Below are 18,881 nucleotides of genomic sequence, written 5' to 3' on the forward strand. Positions count from 1 at the left end.
CTCAACACTCGGGTGGTACTTTACAATTTAAGGGTAACAAAAGAGAACATGCAATCACGACGGAGGTGTGAGACATGCCGCTGTTTGAAGCTTTTTTTAATGATCCGTAACAGAACCTTCTTGAACGGACCTTAACGGTTTTAATGGGATTATTGGCGTAAACACCCTTGGTACAACTATGAGCACAATTCGCATCGAGAATGAACTTGTATGATGTTGTTTTCCATATAGTCGACGACTGCATAATGAACTACCCAATGATTTTAAGAAAACTATTTATTTCCAATGTTGGCTTCCACGTAAAAAGAGGACGGATTGTGGGGATCATGAAAACCAACGAAGACGAATTCCAAATCTATTGCATAAATCAAGACGTGGTCATGGATTTAGATGTTGGTCTTCCGAAATTCAGTAGCATGGTTCACAATTTGAAAGAACAGTACCGTGGATGCCGACAAAAACTAGAGATGTGAAGCGACTGATGCTGACATATCATCCCGGTTAGTCATACACCAAGACGATTGGCTCCGGTAGAGAGAGAAACTGTGGAAAAGCAAGTCTAAGAATGGCTAGAAGATGGAATTACACAATATTCTAGTCTAGTAGTACTGGTGAAAAAGAAAACTGGGGAAGTACGTTTGTGTGTAGATTACAGGAGACTGAATAAAAAGATCATATCGATCACCTTTTTAGGGCAAAAAATTGTCGACGCTTGCCCTCAAAAATGGATATTTCCATGTACCTGTGGATAAAAATAGTCGTAAATACACCTCATTTATAACATACAATGTACAATACGAATTTTTAAAAACGCCATTCGAACAATTCATAAATTAGTCTTTCAATATATGATTCAGAAAGGTATACTTCTCCTTTGTATTGACGACGTAATCTTTCCAGCACAAGACAAGAACGAAGCTGTACGAAATTGAAGTTGGTTTTACAATGATGTGAAGAATACGGTTTAAAAATAAGTTGGAAAAAATGTTCTTTCTTCAAGTCATCAGTAGTATACCTGGGAAATAAAATCGGCTTTAATCATATGTCACCACCGGACGACAAAGTAGCTGCGGTTCAAAAGTTCCCAATTCCACAGACAAAGAAGCAAATACAGAGCTTTCTTGGGCTCACTGGATTTTTTCGTCATTCATTAAGGACTACGCTCTTATAACAAGACCACTATCAGAATTGATGAAAGAAACTACACTACATGTTTTAGGAGATGAACAGAGAAACGCTTTTAAACAACTAAAGACAAAATTAACTTGTGACCCAGTGTTAAAAATATTTGAACCGAATGCTCAAAACAGCATTGCATACAGATGGAAGTTCTTTTGGGTATGGAGTAGTGTTAAAGCTGGGAACACACCCGGAGTTGATCGGTTGATGCAAATCCAATGTCCAATTTTCCATAAGATTGTATTACCCTCCTGCACATCTGCCCGATGCCACGCAACTTTGCCCTACTCTACGCGATCCCCACTGTCCAGATTTTCGTCGGGTAGCATGGAGTACAGTCGAAGACAAAAGAACCGGACACTCATATTTTTATTTCAAACTACATGTATTATTGTCGTTGTATTAATTACAACATACTTATTTTAATGTAAACCAAATTAAATAAGATCAAAAATTCATGAGTTTTTTATAAAAACTATTTAATTATGATGGTTACGCAGAAAATTTATCAAAACGCCGGAATAACTGAATTCCCGGCTTAAAGCGGGAACACACTTAGCCGATGCCACTCTATGCGACGCTACCCGACGCCTTGCCATGTTTTGGTGGGGTGTGCACATTTATCCGACGCAAGTACACGTCGCGTACAGTCCACAGCGTTTATCACAATAATCACTATCACAATCGCAACGCCTCTTTTGTTCTTAATTCATTATTTTGAGCAAAACCATGTTATAAATTGGTAGTTAAATTTTATGAGCACAACCATCTAATAAATTGTTTGTTAAACTTGTTTTAAATAAAGTTATTCCTAACCATCATAATTAACTAATATTTATAAAAACTCATGAATTTTTATCTCGTTTAATATGGTTTACATTAAAATAAGAATGTTGTAATTAATATAACGACAAAATTACATATACATAGTTTGAAATTAACTACAAAAAATATGAGTGTCCTGTTCTGACTCTACTCGACAAAAATGGCGTAATTGTATGAGCAAAACCATGAAATAATCGGGCGGTCGGAAATCTTTGAGTTCGGGTATATTCGGCGGCCTCGGACGCCATATTTGTAAAGAAGAAGCCAACGAGTACCAACGGGGTGCAAAATCAACTCTAAACCGCAGCGCTAGTGAGATGGAGGGGAAAAATTCGCCCAACGCGACCAATAGCAGTTCGTACATAGTGTGTGGACCTTAACAATTCCGCGCCGCGCTGCTCCACCGACCTAGTGTGCGCCCAGCTTAAATCGGAAAACCGTCGAGACGTTGTTATAAAAGGGCTTTCCATAAGAAGACGGAGAAGCGAAGAAAAGGCATCACATACACACAATAGGTCTTCACAACGGACACCGAGGCATTGTATGGAGGGGTCATCGTCGTTCTCCACTGTTCCAAACTACACTCCTGTACCGTTATCGATATTGTCCTAGTTGACAAAAGGAAAAGTGTGACGATTTTGAAACAAAACACAGTAATCCCTTAACACTCCCGGTTTTGACATTTGCGGTTTTCACTATTCACGTATGAAAAAATAAGGAATGTTTTGACATTTGCGGAAGTCCGATTTCCTCCTTAAAATAATTCTTTAAAAAATGGATTGGAAGCTCTAATTCTTTCTCAAAAACTTTTGCCTGCTTTCAATCGTTCGGTTCCTTTTTTCTTCTCAGTTTGTTTTTGTCTCTCGTCTGGTTGTTTCACAAAATACCTCCTATTCCCAAACGGAACAACCGTCCCATGACCCATGGTGAAAGAATAAAAATTTTGGGCATATTACATTTTAACATTTTGTATGCAGGTCAAAGCCTTTCTTCAAAACAGCACAGGGAAATTTTAAACTTGACGGACCAACTTATTAAAGAAGCAATAAATTTCGACTCATCTTTAACTCAAAGTTTTAAGTTTAAAAGGGATGTCGAAGCCCCTTCAAATCCATATGTGGAAATTTTTAAAGAAATTAATTATTCGGCGAAACAACGAACAATTAATAGTTATTTCTTGCCTTGCAGATGAAAAAATACAAACAATTAAAATATTCAACATTGTTCGCATAACATTCGCCGATTTAACATTCGAGGCAGTTTTCTGGAACCAAACCCCCGCGAATGTTAAGGGATTACTGTATTAATAAGGTATTTTTTATTCGAATAGACACGAACCCCTCAATCACAAAATCCCTGACATATTCCATACGACGAGCGAACAGTTAAAAAATCTACTAACAGTTTCTGTCATTGGGACATAGAAAACAAGTCCTCCATAATAAATCTCCTGCCCTCGAAAGGAGGGGAGAGGTTAAGGGTGGGCGTTGGTGCCATGTGCTCGCTTCCTCTCTCTTGTTAGAAAGTTCCAACAGATATATATACTCCTCTGTACGATATTCTCTCATATCGTTTTCATACACTACAAAAGAATGGTTGCAACAACAAAAATCCAGCCATTCTACAGATATTTTAAAATCTTAGCCCACAGTGTCACCTTATATAAGTAGTATTTTTTTTTTTTAAATTGAAACAAAAACCACAGCACTGAAGATGACGAAAAGGTACAGGCATACCTCGACCCAAAATATTATGTTTTATGATTATTTCGAGGTCGTGAGATGCGGTCTGCTGTATCTGGACATCTCACGACCTCCAAATAATCATTGACTAATGGTCACTAAACACCACACATTATGTTTTATAATGAATAAATTTTCAAACTTTAATAAATAATAATAAATAAATAATACTTAATACATTTCTGAGATATTGAGTCTGCGAGACTATGAACCTCAAGTTTCGATCGTTTCATATCATTCTATTCCGTCAACAAAACTGAGAATAGGGATGGTCAGAGATGATCCAACTATGTACCAATAAATACTGGTCTATTTGAGAAAAATATGAATGTATAACCAACAGGTTCTATGAAAAGTATGCACGGATTTCCTTTGTTTAAAGGAAAGAACTAAATCTCATTCAATCCGAATAGGGCCAAAATAAAACCCATTTTTTAGGCAAACAAGGGGAGGCGTCTATGACCTATTTGAATGAATTTTTTTTCAGACACGTGTTAGACTGTTCTTCCTAATGAGCCCTAGTTTTTGAGAAAAAATATTTTATTTAAATATGGTTTTATATCTACGTTTTCCATTTATTTCAGAGTAATTACATACCATCAGATTTATCTTTTATGTAGAATAAATCCAATAGTACCCAGCATTGTATTAAATGAGATTAGAAAACAAAAACAAAACCTTTTCAATAAACAAAGTTAAAAAATTATTTTTGATAAAAATTCAAATTCATTAAGCACCCATTCCAGTCCTTGTATAGGAATTTTCATCACAATAAAAAATAGATATTTTGGGTTGGATTCCCCGTTGGCAATTTATCAATCAAATATATAAATACATAATATATTAAAATAAGTTATTTTTTTATATAAATATAAATTTAGAAATCGTGAGATCGGTCTGGTGTGATGTAGGTTTCAGAAAAACGTTTTCTTTATCGTGCCAACGTTTCGATCTTTATTGACATCATCTTCAGGGCCTGGGATTTATAAACATTGTTTAAATTTTCAAATACACGTAGGATGTTTATAAATCCCAGGCACTGAAGATGATCTCAATAAAGATCGAAACGTTGGCACGATAAAGAAAATGTTTTTCTGAAACCTACATCACACCAGACCGCATCTCACGATTTCTAAATAAATATCGATTAACGGTCACTAATCACTACACATATAAATATAAACTTAAATTTACTTAAAAAACAAATAAAAATATAAAAATAAAATAAAAATGCAATATTTTAAATTTTGCCGCAAACCTAAAATAATTTTAAGACTGAAAAAACTTCCTTAATATAAAATAAAAATTATAAAAAATCTAACAAGTTAAAATTATTATAAAAAAATGCGTAACATAAAAAATATTAAAAATACACCAAAATGTGTGGTGTTTAGTGACGGTTAGTCAATGATTATTCGGGCACTCTCAACACGACACATTTCGAATGCCACAAATACGCAGAAAACAAACACTTTGAGCCCTGAAGATGATCTCAATAAAGATTGAAACGTGGCACGATAAAGAAAATGTTTTTCTAAAACCTACGTCACACCAGACCGCATCTCACGATCTCCGAATATTACACCAAAATATTATATTTCTAAAAAATTGGTTTAACAAAATTGTGCATTTAAAAAACAATATGTAATATCTTGGACAAGTGGCCTGTTGGCAGGTAAAGTTTTCTTTTTGTAAAGATTACCTAGAAATAATACAAAAATGTATGTAAATAAATGTGTTATTTAGCGGCCGGTTGTTCAATAATTTGTTGAAGTTGTGAGGAGCGGTCCTTACCACTTCCACTACTTCACCAAATTATACAAATTACTTAAATTACACATACACGAAGGTCATATCGAAGGTAAAATACAATATGGACATTAATAAATTATAAATTTAATGCAATTATGAGGTAAACGTTTAATAAAATGTTGTAAAATATGAATATCAATGTTACAGTTATGTCTTGTTATAAAAATATAGATGCCGATGATGGGCGTAATTCCCAAAACGCCAAATAAATGTAAATAAATAATGTATTTACTTTTTGATTAAAATAAACCTCATGGAAATTTTTCTAACATAAACCAACAAAATTAAAAATTATCATAACTTGTAGGTAAAGGATTTTATAAGGGATCTGATCCAGTATAAATTGGTTTTTCTTCTGAACCCTCAATTCTCTGCAAAAATGATTGGCTAGCATACCTAATGAATAGAAGATCATATTTTGTAAAGAGGAAAAGCAGCCAGGAAAGCTGGTCTTTGAATCTTTCAACACTTATTTTTATCGTTGTGTCTATATGAATTTAATAGACAAATAAAACGGTCGCGTTTTGTGGGATTTCTTGTTGAGATCCGCTTGGTTGTTGCCAATTATCCAGGTCTCAATACGCAAACTCGTAAAGGAGAAGAAATGTACAAACTAAAATGCTTAAGTGTTACAAACACAACACATTTGGACAAAGATACACCACCACGCCCATGTGACAAACGTATATGATACTCTCTGACTGATGTTATTAATGTTCATTTAAACTGCTTGAAAAATCATGATATAAAAAAAGAAATGACGAAAAGCTCCGTATGTGTAAAATTAGTAAGCCTGTTTATTTTTCTATGCGGTAAATTCGTCGAATTAGGTATTTTTTGTTTGTTTAAGTTAACATAACGGGATTGCTATAGTTCAACCTAATAAAGCAAACGTAAATTCGGGCATCATTTGGGACAGGAGTTTGGAGGAAACTGTTCGCTCAACTAGCCGACTGGACTAGATCATCAGTTATCTTGTTACCACCCATTAGGTAACATATTGTGTTTATAAATTCTCCATTTCCCTTGGTGGTTGAATTTAATAGAATACGTATATTCATGGTAAAATCATTATGAGAATTTTGCCGAGCTTAGGAAGATGTATTTTCTCCTTCCTTAGAGCTTGGTAACACTTATCCACTTTTCAATTCGAAATAGATTCCATATCTTACTCAATAAAGTCGATATTTGATTTAAGTTCTTAAAGGCTAATAGCACAAGTTAATCCAATGTAAAGATGTTTAAAAAAAACATGCAATTCCTACAATCAATAATTAGGCAAATTGCCTGATTTATAATGTGAATTATTCCAAGAACAAAAAGTTTGATAAATATTCTTAAATAATAAATTATTGCTTTCTGAGAAAGAGGATTTTTGTTTTCCTAGTTGAGATGTTGAGGAACTTCTTTGATTGTTTTGCTGAAGAAGTTTCCATCAAGAATCTATTTGTTTAGTTCCACCGTTAGCGTGCTTGGGGCCAATTTGCAGTGGTGAAACGGTATGAGGGCTGCGCCTACCTTTTGCCAGTTTGTCGGTCTGTTTTCTTCAATCCGCTCGAAAGCACCCACATCAGAACTGATTTCGATTCCCAGGAATAAAAGGCCAGGTGATATATATGGGGCACGTTTTAATCTAGTTTTAAGTTGTTTTTGTGTTCTACTGCATAGATTTCAGCTTGGAAAATTGATGCTGTGTTTCGCTAGGTCAAAATTTGGGCCTTTGATTCCCGCCCCCACTTCATGTTTCATTTTACATCCAACTTTATACCATAGTAAGGCCCCTCTTATTAGTTTCAGGGTTTTTATTGTTCCAAACACCTCTTATTATTTTTATTCGTATGGTTCTGTCAAAATTTTATTTTAATTTCATTTTCTCAGATATTTTTGTAGCTATACCATTTATTTTATCCTTTTTTTATTTTACTGTCGCTCTTTCTTCTAATTGTGTGATTTATCAATGTTATCTGCGGGGTGATGGACCTGAAATTTGGTCTGTCAAGTTGGGCCGGCCTGTCACACACGTTTCGCCATTTCGCTAACTTCAGTGTTGGGTACTGAACAGACCGAAATGATCGACACTGTCGGAACTACGGGTTCATTAGCCTGCAGACCTCACGGAGCAATTTCTCAACTTAAAAATCGTTGGAAAATCCGTCTAGGGTGAAATCTGACCATCCTCGGATCGCCACACCTCCAATCAAGGTACTTTACGCCAAAAAGTTTGGAACAGACTGAATTATAATACACATTATTTATTAAAAATGTACTTTAATTTTTAAGGAAATGATCGAATTAAGAAATAAGAACATACAGCAACCTGTAGTTTTGAAATTTGGTCGTTACAGCTTTAGTCTATTTACCCTTGCACCCTTGCAGGATTGGTCGGTCCGGACAGGCAGACCAAAATGATCAATCACGACCAAATCGATAATGAAACAACAATGCATAAATGAAAAGAATCAGCATGATACCTTACCTTGCTTATAACCCCGATGTCAACGTTCGCCAGAAACGGAGAAATCTCACAATCTGTGTTTTATTCATTCGTGGTGAACTGTAAATAAAATACCTTTTTATTTCATGGCCTGTGAATATTTAAAAATTTTGCATTAATAATCGTATCGATTAGAGTTTCTATATAATATGATTTAACGGATTAAAGCCGGAAAAGGCAAGACAAAGTAAATTACTAGGACATAATGTACAATTAAGACACAGAATGTCGTTATCTCTTGTTTTCTGTGACCACCCCACTGTACTAATATTGGAGGTGATGAAACCTATCGTGTGTAAGTCGTAAAATGGAATTTCTCCTCGAACAGCCTAACTGCAAATTTGACAACCCTCTAATAAATTGTACATGTCAAAGCTTTTTTAACTCTCTGTTTTTGAAAAAAGCCCATTTGTAAGAATATCCTTTATCTTACAGTGCTGAGCACAGTGTCACGCCTAAACCGTTGCGGCCACCGACGCCCCTATTTTAACGTTCATATGACAATTGTTTATTCCAAAGGGAACAGTTCAACAGTACCAATATTATAAATTAGGGGGAGTCTGTGGCCGCAACGGTTTACGCGTTGACACGGCGCTCATCACTGTAAGGTAAAGGTCCCAGGTTCGAATCCAACAGCCCTGCATACGAACCCGACATACAAATGGGCTTTATTGAAAAAACACCGGCACCCTATGCGTTGATAAGACCTCTGCTGTTGCGAACCCTCTTAAAAAAAAAAATTATAAATGAGCTTTCAATTTACAATAAAACATTACTCGACTAAATTATTGTAACGAAATTTGATGTGTGGTATGACACCGACTGGCCATTTGTTCTTTCATACTTAATGAAGCTATTGGCTAATGAATTATTTAATATATTTATCCAGATATGTATTTCGTAGTCATAATTGGCCGTATTAATTATTTAATTAATTACGCTAAGATCTTGGCTGAGATGAAAAAGCTTTTGTCACGAGCGGTATTCGAACCTAAATAGCCGAAGGTCGTGGGTTCAAATCCCGCTAGTGGCACTAGCTTTTTCATCTAAGCCAAGGACGGATTAAAAGTATAATTAATTTAAAAAATTAATTAAAGTTAACTGAAACTTGAAATTTAGAAATTAAATATGCATTGAGACTTCTCGGATGCAATAGGTCCCGCTCATATTTAGGACGTTGTTGAGGATCCTTTTACAATTTCCAGCCTTAAAAGGTAAATAACCAAGTCCTGCCGCTACTTTACTCAATCGATGATTTCCTTTGTTACCAGTCATTTTGTCCCCCCTCCTTTAAGTGATTTTGACTAAATGCGATGATCGCCACGTGTTCCCGAGGCTAGCTGTAACTACTGTCATTTTCGTCTACAACTGGAAGTAAGCATTTAAACAGAAGGAGTCGTACAGAAATAAACGCCAACACGGCGCGCCTGCGCTCGTATTCACATATTCCCAAACACGTGTCTACAGCCCTTATGACTTAGGCGGCAGAATGTTAGAAATCGTAAATCAAAAAAGAAATTATGCCTTTTTCCTATGTAAGTGTTAGATTTACGTTTCGGCTATAAAGGCTTTGGGGAATTTAAATGGCGACATATTGAGCGTTTCGTAGTAGCTGGACATGGTATGAAAAGAAACATTTTCCTCCTTGCAGACCCCAATGAATGAACGTATCAAAGCATTTTTGAAGAAGGTTTTTGTCACTCGTACGAGATAGAGCCAAATCAAAAATTAAGTTGAAGCAATTGACATTTTCTTCTGAGGTCGGCGGTGTGATGATGAACCTGCAGTTTGCTCCTTTCCCATCATTTTGGTCTGCCAATCCTCGCTGTTTTGATCGGTTAGACGCATTTCGCCATTTTCCTTGGTATTTATCTTCATTGCGTTTCTTTTATAAGTTTGCAAAATAAGTGGGTTCGTTTTTCGTTCTACAGGGTTTTTGATGTTCCGGTCAGTTCGTTTTTTGATGCCATATAGTTATTTTAATCCTGTCTCTTCACAGATTTCTCGAGTTAAATGTGTTGTATTTGCATATTTCTAAGCTTTCTATTTTCTCCACCAATCCAAATTTCTTTAAATGGTTATCAGGACCACATTTCAGAGATTATTAAATGTAGATGGTCTGGGGCGGTTTAGAGCACGGCCGGTAATAATAGACTGACAGCTGAACCGTGTTTGACTAAAGGTGAGTTCATGCGAACCCAAAGAGATCAGTCATAGAAGCGTTAGTACACTATGAGAGAAGTAATTTCTAAAACTTACTTTCACACTAGGGATTTAGATCATAACTGTAAATAAGATCATCGGGAGCTAACACAGGTAACGGCCTTGGCCGTTTTAAGATACTTATCCCGACTATTTTCAAACTCAGGAGTAAAAACCTAGGAGTTGAAGTTGAAGTTACGTTTGTTATTTAAAACTAAAAACTGGTTTAAATTATAAAACTGGTAAGGCTTAACGTAATTTTTGTTTAAAAAAATTAGATTTCAATGAAGGAAGGGGGTCAAATATTCTGTTTAAAAGATAGGCTACCGACCTTTCCTAGGTCGGGTTAATCATTCCAGTTAATGAGATTTCTTCGTAGTAAACGACGGTGAAAGCGTTCTTGATAAGGAATTTAAAGACGATAGAGCGGGCAGTGTGTTCCCTCCGGCAGGGCAGGAGAACCGGTTTCTCAGGCCACATATTTTACTTGACCCTCCAACACACGATTCCTTACAATCCGTTTCCACCAGTAACTTACTACCGACACTTCCAGACTTTGAATTTTTCAGCTACCGACGCGAAAATTGTAAGCGCCGCGTCGTTATAGCCGATCTCGGACGGCAATTACGTGTTGGACGACACCTGATGAATTTAATAAGTTTTAACAAGCCCAATCTCCAATAAGAGAGCAGATGGTAATATATTTTAAGTACTTGGGGTGAACGCACCTGCTAATCGTTAATTAGAGTCGAGGGTTAAACATTTATGATAAAGGCACTATGCCCAATCATAACAAATTCACTCTAAACTCTAAAGTTCAACTCCTTTCATATTTTTTAAGCCTTAAGGAATAATTTCACTAAGTTGTTTGTTAAACTGATCGGAACTACAGGATCTGTTTACTCTTTCGCGGGTCTAGATGCCACTCAATCGCCGACACTCACTGAAGATAACGTAAGTCGAAACACGTTTAAATGATACTTAAACCCGCGAGAGAGTAGACAGACCCTGTACAGTGATCGAGTTATGATCAGTTTACAATGTATTCAACACTTGCAGACCAACAACCACCACAAACCTTGTATTGAATTAAAATGCTAAACCAAAATCTCTTTTTGCACAAGTTATGTTTTGTAGCCACTACTTCAAGTGATTGTGAAGTATTTCCTGAGCTTTTTTCATACAAAATTGCTGGATTATCTTGGATTCTTTTAATCCGCATTCAATATAGTCCAAAACGATATCTGACTGCAGTTGAAATAGGGATGAACTAATAATTTCATTTGTCCAGTGAATGTTCTCCTGCGAAAGTAATTATTTTGAATGGTTATGCTCCATTTCTCCAACCATTGACCGGTTCGACTAAGTGACTTGGAAGTATTTCCTTGGCTCTTTTCATACCAGTTGCTGAGTTCAAACCAGTGAAGCAAATTGAGCAGGGGTTACAACTTCAGATGCCGAGGAATCGTGGCTATATGATTGTTTTAAAATTAGGGGTAGTCACAATCTTTGTATTAATCCTGTTAACTCTGTTAGGTCGTGTTAGATCGAGGAAAAGATGACGTAGACTTGTAAGCATCGACTAGTAAACATTGCTCGATCTAACAGGGTTAAGCCGAATGGAACAGCGGTGTAATCACCTGTTAGCTGTTAGGACATAGGTAGCAAACATGACAACCGTGAATTTAACAGCTGTTTTTTGTTGGCACGTATTTTTATTTTTAAATACGTGTTAATTAAATCAGACCAATACATTAATTTTGCTAATTTCTGACCTATCTTTATGAAACCGGCTACTAAGTGGCGCCGAATGGCCACTTGCCTTCATCGTTGGTGCTCCATTAGTGATTAGCGAGAACTCGTCGGGGAGACGAGTCTCGGGGTTCGAAGTGAGATCTCGTCGGAGAGACGAGTCTGAAGCCAATGGGGCAATGCCCCTGCTTATATAGGCAATGGCTCTGCTCCAATTCGCTGTGGAGATCATTCCAGAACCTGTAGAGGTATCTAGCGAGTACCGTGGCAACAGCAGGTGGCCACTATAAGCACAACGCCAACTGAGATCCTGGAAGTATTGTTAAACCTCCCGCAACTTCATATTTCATTCCAAGGAGAAGCCAAGGAACACAGCCAAGGCAACCTTCTACTGGTATACTGACGGCTCCAAAACCGACAAAGGCACGGGAGCTGGAATCTTCGGGATGATCCCAAAGACCGAACTGACGGTAAACCTAGGCAAATATGCTACAGTTTTCCATTCTGAAATCATTGTGATTGAACACTGCGCCAGAGAAATGAAAAGGCTAGGAATACATTCCCGGAAGATAACCATCTTCTGTCAGTCAAGCAGAACTAAGGCAAAGAGTGTTTGGAACCACATGGAGGCCCTGATGGAAGTCAGTGACACTAATGACCTGACCCTGAGCACTCGAGGCATAAAGGCAACGAAAAGGTTGACATGTTGGCCAAAGGGGAGGGGGGTACATTGACACTCTGGGTCATGAACCCTACTGTGGCTTAGCATCCTGCCACAAAAGAATTACTGGAATGCAATTGCAATCGAACAAGGATTCTAGTTGGGCCCCTGCCAGGACATTGCCACTTAAGAAAGCACATGAACCGGATAAGAGTACAGACAGAAGAAACACTGTGCAGATACTGCCAGGAAGGGGAGGAGACCGCAGAACACATTCTATGTTTCTGTTAAGATCTATGTAGGTGCAGGTTCTTGCAACTAGGGAGAAGAAAAACCGCAAGCAAGATGCTACACTAAGGACCCGTTAGCAAAGCTATGGAGGCTGATAACAACCTGAAGCTGGCGTGTAAGTTATAAAAACAGGGGAGCACAATAGATCTATTATGGTCGAGGTGCATAAGACATTGTGGCCGCCTCTTTTACCCCTATCCCTATCCCCTGGTTGAAAGCGTCCCCGGATCACTGGAAAACAATTGTGCCGAATCGGGTGTTTCACATTCAAGAGGAGATGTAGGTTTCGGATTGGTATCATGCAAATGGACAGGAAAACCCAGTCGATTGCTTATCGGCGTTACTTGTTGCTCATCCGTTATGGTGGTACGGGCCTTCGTGGTTGAAACTAGATATCACTCGATGGCCTATAAACAGGGAGATGAAGCTCTGTGAACCCCCTGAGGAACGACCAAAACTTGTTTTGATGACGTCTTCCCCCTCCCTGTTGAATGTCATTATGGAACTTTTTCGTCGATCTTCCAATTATAATAGATTGTTATATGTGATGATATATGTACGTTTACCAGACGGTTTACGTTTTTCAAATAATTGCCGGTTCGGAAAGGATTGAGTCAGACGATTTGAAATCGCTAAGGTGGCTCTCTGTCGTATAGTTCAACGGGAATATTTCGCGTCTAAGTTGAAAAGTTTTGAAAGAGATGAAATTTGTTCGAACAAATTGCAACACTTGGCACCTTTTTTAGATCACGGATTAATTCAGGTCGGGTGGAGGTTGAGAAATTCATCCCTGGCGTTTGATAAGTGCCACCCTACTGTTTTACCCAAAAAGGATCCATTCCATTAATAGACCATGTACATAAAGCGAATTGTCATACCTGCCCACAACTCCTACTATACTACTACCCCTGTTGAGAGAGAGATTTTGGATCCTGCCAGCACGTCAGGTAGTTCGTCATCGCGTTCAATTATGCTACATATGTTTTCGTATTCGTCCACGTAATCTAAGCCTATAATGGGTGATATACCGGCCTTTAGAGTGCAGGAATCCAAGGCATTTCTGAACACCGGTGTGGATTGGATTATGCCGGTCCCATAAAAATTGCCTTCGGGAGGTCCAGAAACCCTAGGCTGTTCAAGCGTACATATGTTTGTTTGTTTGGTCACAAACGCATTACACCTAGAACTGGTATCCGATTTATCGACTTCTATGTTTCTGACTGCCTTCAAGAGTTTTTGTCTCGGCGTGGACTTTTTTCGGGACCTCTCATCTGATTGGGAACCAATTTTCTTGGGGCTGGATCGAAATTGGTGAGAATTTACCAATTCTTTGGGTTGGACGACTTCAAGAATAAGTTAACACATAACCTGGCGGATTTTCGCATTGATAGGATGTTTTCGCCCCTGGAGGCTCCATAGGTCGGTGGGCTTTGGGAATCGATCATTAAAATCGGTGAAAGCCAACTTATATCGTGTCATTTGCCAGCAGGTCCTAACATAAAGGAGATGAATACTTCACAGCTATACCACTTGGTCCAAATCCCAGTGCCTTGCTGAACTCGCGTCCGCTTTGCCCCCACAGTTCACACCCGTCCGATCCAGGTGAGCTGACCCCAGTCAACATTCTCTCACTCAAGCTTTTAAAATACCTGCCAGGGGTGGAGAAAGGAGGGAATATTTAAATGAACTTCAGAGCCGAATCAAATGGGAAAAACCAATCCAAAACTTAAATCCAGGATCTATCGTAATCATAGATCAATCCAATTTGCCACCGTCCCATTGGCCCTTGGGTATCATACAGGAGGTATTTCCTGGAGAAGACGGGGTGGTCCGAATGGCAGAAAGTACATCTACGGGCATTTACAAACGTCCCAAAAGAGAAGTGTATCAGCTCCCCAATCAGTAATAATTTTCGTTGTATTTTATATAGAGTATAGTATATCGGTGGAGGGTTCTATAACTCAAAAATTCATTTCGGTTCGTTTTGGTTTTCCTTTATTTTGAAGTTTACCTTTCTGTTCTAGACGTGTTCGTGAGGAATCTGAGGAGATAGCATCCGGAACGCTTTTGATTTTATAAGAGTTGATTTTACCTTTTTTTTTTAGATCTATAGAGTTTTTCAGATCACAAAGTAGTAGTGAAGAGATGCTCAAATCGTTGCCGTCCCACTGATGACGACCCTAGTGTTCCTTATAGTAAAACATTTCTTTACCCTGTTTATAAGAATTCCAATACGGTATAATATTAATTGATTAATCTTAAATTCAGCTTAACTTAAATTAATGTTTTTGCAGTCAAGAACAATTATTTTTCAAATTCTGGAAAATTTAATCTCGGCTATAAGGCTAGGGATAAATCTAAGCGGAAAAACGCGTCACAATTTCACTTGCATAAATTCGCGCCGTGCTGTCAATTAGAAATGTTTTGAAAGGTCCATATCTGGGCGAATAAAGCTTCGTCCGCGCCGGTTTGCTGTGAGTCCGTGACGTTCAGCTAAGTTGAAGTTAAATTCACAATACCACAGAACTAGAGCGCAATTTCCTCAAGTCCGCTCAGATTTGCAGAGGGGAAATTCAGCTCGTGAACTTCTTCGCGTGAAAATTTGTCCTTAGCCTAACAGACACTTTTACTCAGAAAATTTACATATCGACCATGGATGAAAGAAAATAACAAAAGTCTAACTTTCTTCAATTCAATATTCAATTGGATAGTATCTTTGACCTAAGGGGTATATATATGTATCGTTATATTGTTCCTGATGGTTAAACCACGTGGATTTTCTGTTTTCCCAACGGGTAGTTTTTTGTTTACCGACTTTTTAACCCTTTATACGGTGTCTCTTAGCATGGAGGAACGTTCCCGCGAGCTTAGTTCCGGCCGGATTGAAGTTTCTTCTATTTACAAGAGCGTACGGTGTTTACCGCCTCTGGAGTTTTTTTTTCTCTCCGATCACTGAAAAACTGTTTACGGATAAGTAAAATGACCAGGGTGGTCATTAAAAATATTTTTACTCCCATCTGTTTAGTTCAACATGCCTTACACGGATTTCATGACTGTTATCGTATCCAAAGAGTGTTGAGTTCACTACCATTATTGTAAAATAACTAAACAAATAAATGATGAAAATTATTATACAATTTCGATTTGAATTTTGTCAACTGATCTGCATAACATTGTGAGCAGTTTAATATAGCCTTTAGTGAGTGTATTTTCGTTTTTGTTTATTATTTGTGTTAGAAGCTGTTCGCGTGTCAATTTCAACCAGCTTCTTACATATTTTGCAACACGTTCACATCTATTAGTTGACCACTTGCAAACCGTTTACTCTCACGCTAACGAATATTCGCAGAATAAAGAAGAACCCATTTACATTTAAGTTATACTGTTTTTTTTTCTTGTGTTATATAATCTGCGTATAATGTAAATGATTACCAGGCATTCAACGATTTACATTTAAAAATATGAGTCCAAAAATTGGAAGATTCGGTAGAGGGGAGCGAGGTGAAGGAGCTACAGTTTCTTTGTCGTCGCTAATCCCTGGTCCGCCTGTCCTAGCTGTTTTGTTTTTTATACTTTAAAAGTTATTCCAGTTAACTTCTTCTTATTCAACAATTTGCAGAGCACACCCTCCTTTCATTAGTAGGAGCAACCTTTCTGTAAGCGCCATATATGTCAGTATTTACAGAACCAGATAGGAGTTAAACTTCAGATAGGAACTCTGAAAATTTGTAAAAATTCTTTTTAAGGATGTTGTATCGGGTTTGCTTAAGATTACAATAAAAAACACAAATGAATCTCAAAGGGTTTTCGATCCTCTTTTCATCGGTGATGTTCAATTTACAGCAGGCTTTACATTTTATGAGATACTGGGAATTTTATAAAACCAAGTTGTGAAAGGTTGAAGTAACTTGAAAGGTGAAATATCTAGGATAATATCGAAAATCAGAGTTTGGACAATAGGGACTTTTTAGTCCAACTTGAGATGTAGGATAACCTCCTGATCTATGGTCGTCAGCTCGTAGTACGTTGTAACGTTAGCTTGTAGTATAAGTAGCTTTCTGCTCTACTATTAATTCATTTAACTCAATTCATAATAAGTACACAGATGAGACTCGCAGGTTTAAATTTCTATCAAATATCATCTTCACTGAGAAACAGAATAAACACTAAGATGACATTCGATCGCAATATAAACCAACAGAGTAGGCAGGACAAACACAATACAGTTTAACATCCCTCAGACCAGCAACTCACTTTAAAATCAAGAAATTTGATAAATTTTCATTCGAAAATGAGAAAAAGAGATACTTCAAAACAACCTGAGATATGCGAAATAAAGGATGGTGATGTCATATCAATCTGCGTTTGCCTATAGGTGTTGAAGGTTAATAATTTCCGTGAACATGAACCTTGAGAAGCCATCGAAGTTCTCTTGATAGAAAAGTTTAAGCGCAACTTTGGGTTTTGATCCTCGAACAAGCAGAACTTTCTCACCACTGTAAACTACCATTTGCGAGGTATTGTAAAAACTCGTAGAGCTGCATCCATTTAACTCTTCTGGTTTTCTTTTTTCGTCATTTGCTATAAAAATTTGGGTTTATTAACATCTTTAGCCAGAATAATTTAACGTCTTATACACAGCTACATGACTTCGTTCCTAACATTTCTCAATCGAATCATCACGTGCGATGAGAAATGGATTCGGTACGATAACAGGAGGCGTCAGTGGTTGGACTGATAAAGCGCCAAAACGCCCCCGAAACCAAATCTGCACCCAAAAAAGACTGTTTGGTGGTGTACAGCTGGGGTTGTTAATTATAATTTCCTGAATTATGGTGAAACTATCACAGCAGAAAAACATTGCCAAGAAATTGACAAAATGCACGGGATACTGCAACGTCTTTGTCCAGCATTGCGGTAAGCCGTAAGGGGGCGATTCTTCTTCACGATAACGCAAGGCCACATGTCCAATACCAACCAGCGGAAGGGCTTAGGATATGAAATTTTATTCACCCGACCTCTCGCCAACAGACTTCCACTTTTTTAAGCATTTTGATCATTTCTTGAGGGGAAAAAGTTAGAGAATGCGGCTTTTTTTTATTGTCAGGGGGAATTTTTATGATGAAAGTGTTTGGAAGCAACATCAAAGACGTTATAGGACGTTATCGGGTTCACGTTACCTGCCCGGCAGCCGAGGGAAACAGCCCGGGCTTCTCTCGCTCTCTTCGGTTCCAGATGTCCAAGCTACACCATTTTTTCTGACTTCTCTCTACCTCTTTTTTCTAATATAAAATAATAGAATAAGGCAATATCTATTTTTAAATAAGACGATTGTTTAATATGGGAGTTTACCCCTCTATATACAGTGGATAATCATTGAAATTAGATTCTTTTTTCCTTTTATCCTCCTGCAAGATTCCTTGTATTCTCATATTTTCTAATACCTAATTATTATTATTCTACATTTATGATCTCTCTTCTTGCCCTTACAGGACCGAGGAGAATTCGCGGTAAAATAAAGAAATATTAAAATATAATTTGCTGTTTCACACTCACACAACTACAAGTGCACACGAAGTTTCAAGGCACTTAAAGCACATTGGATAAGTCAAAAAGTCCGATTCGTGGGTATCTCACTGGAAGGCACCAGTTGAAGCGTCATGAGACGTTTCTTTGCTTGCTAGGAAAAAAAACATTTCTCGATCGACACTTGCGATGAAAAATGAATTGCGTGTAACTAGGTCGGTCAAGCATTGGTTAATTTTCGACAAAAGACCAGGACACGTGTCCAATTTGAATCCAAAACAATCGATATTACATACACGTATTATGGACTGGAGTCATACACCATTATCATTGAAATTGAAAAAAATTCATCAAAAACTTGAGCAAAACCAAGTTGCATTGGTAAATTGGTAAATAG

General features: G+C 37.5%; 1 protein-coding gene across 5 annotated transcripts in view; it reads right to left on the minus strand.

The window, feature by feature from the left end:
* Window positions 1-18,881, minus strand: part of LOC106668941 (repulsive guidance molecule A-like) — a 74,660-nt gene that overhangs the window by 13,117 nt on the left and 42,662 nt on the right. For 2 of the 5 annotated variants that reach the window (XM_024225422.1, XM_014398154.2), the window contains exon 2: window positions 8,035-8,112. The exons of 2 other annotated variants lie outside the window; for them this stretch is intronic. The gene's annotated coding sequence lies outside the window, so the exon portion shown is untranslated. Of the gene's footprint in view, window positions 1-685; window positions 1,016-8,034; window positions 8,113-18,881 lie in introns of all 5 variants that reach the window. One more of the 5 variants, XM_024225423.1, reaches the window with a different exon arrangement.

The sequence above is a fragment of the Cimex lectularius genome, unplaced genomic scaffold (assembly GCF_000648675.2).
Source record: "Cimex lectularius strain Harlan isolate CLEC.00 unplaced genomic scaffold, Clec_2.1 scaffold29, whole genome shotgun sequence".
Taxonomy (NCBI): Eukaryota; Metazoa; Arthropoda; class Insecta; order Hemiptera; family Cimicidae; genus Cimex; species Cimex lectularius.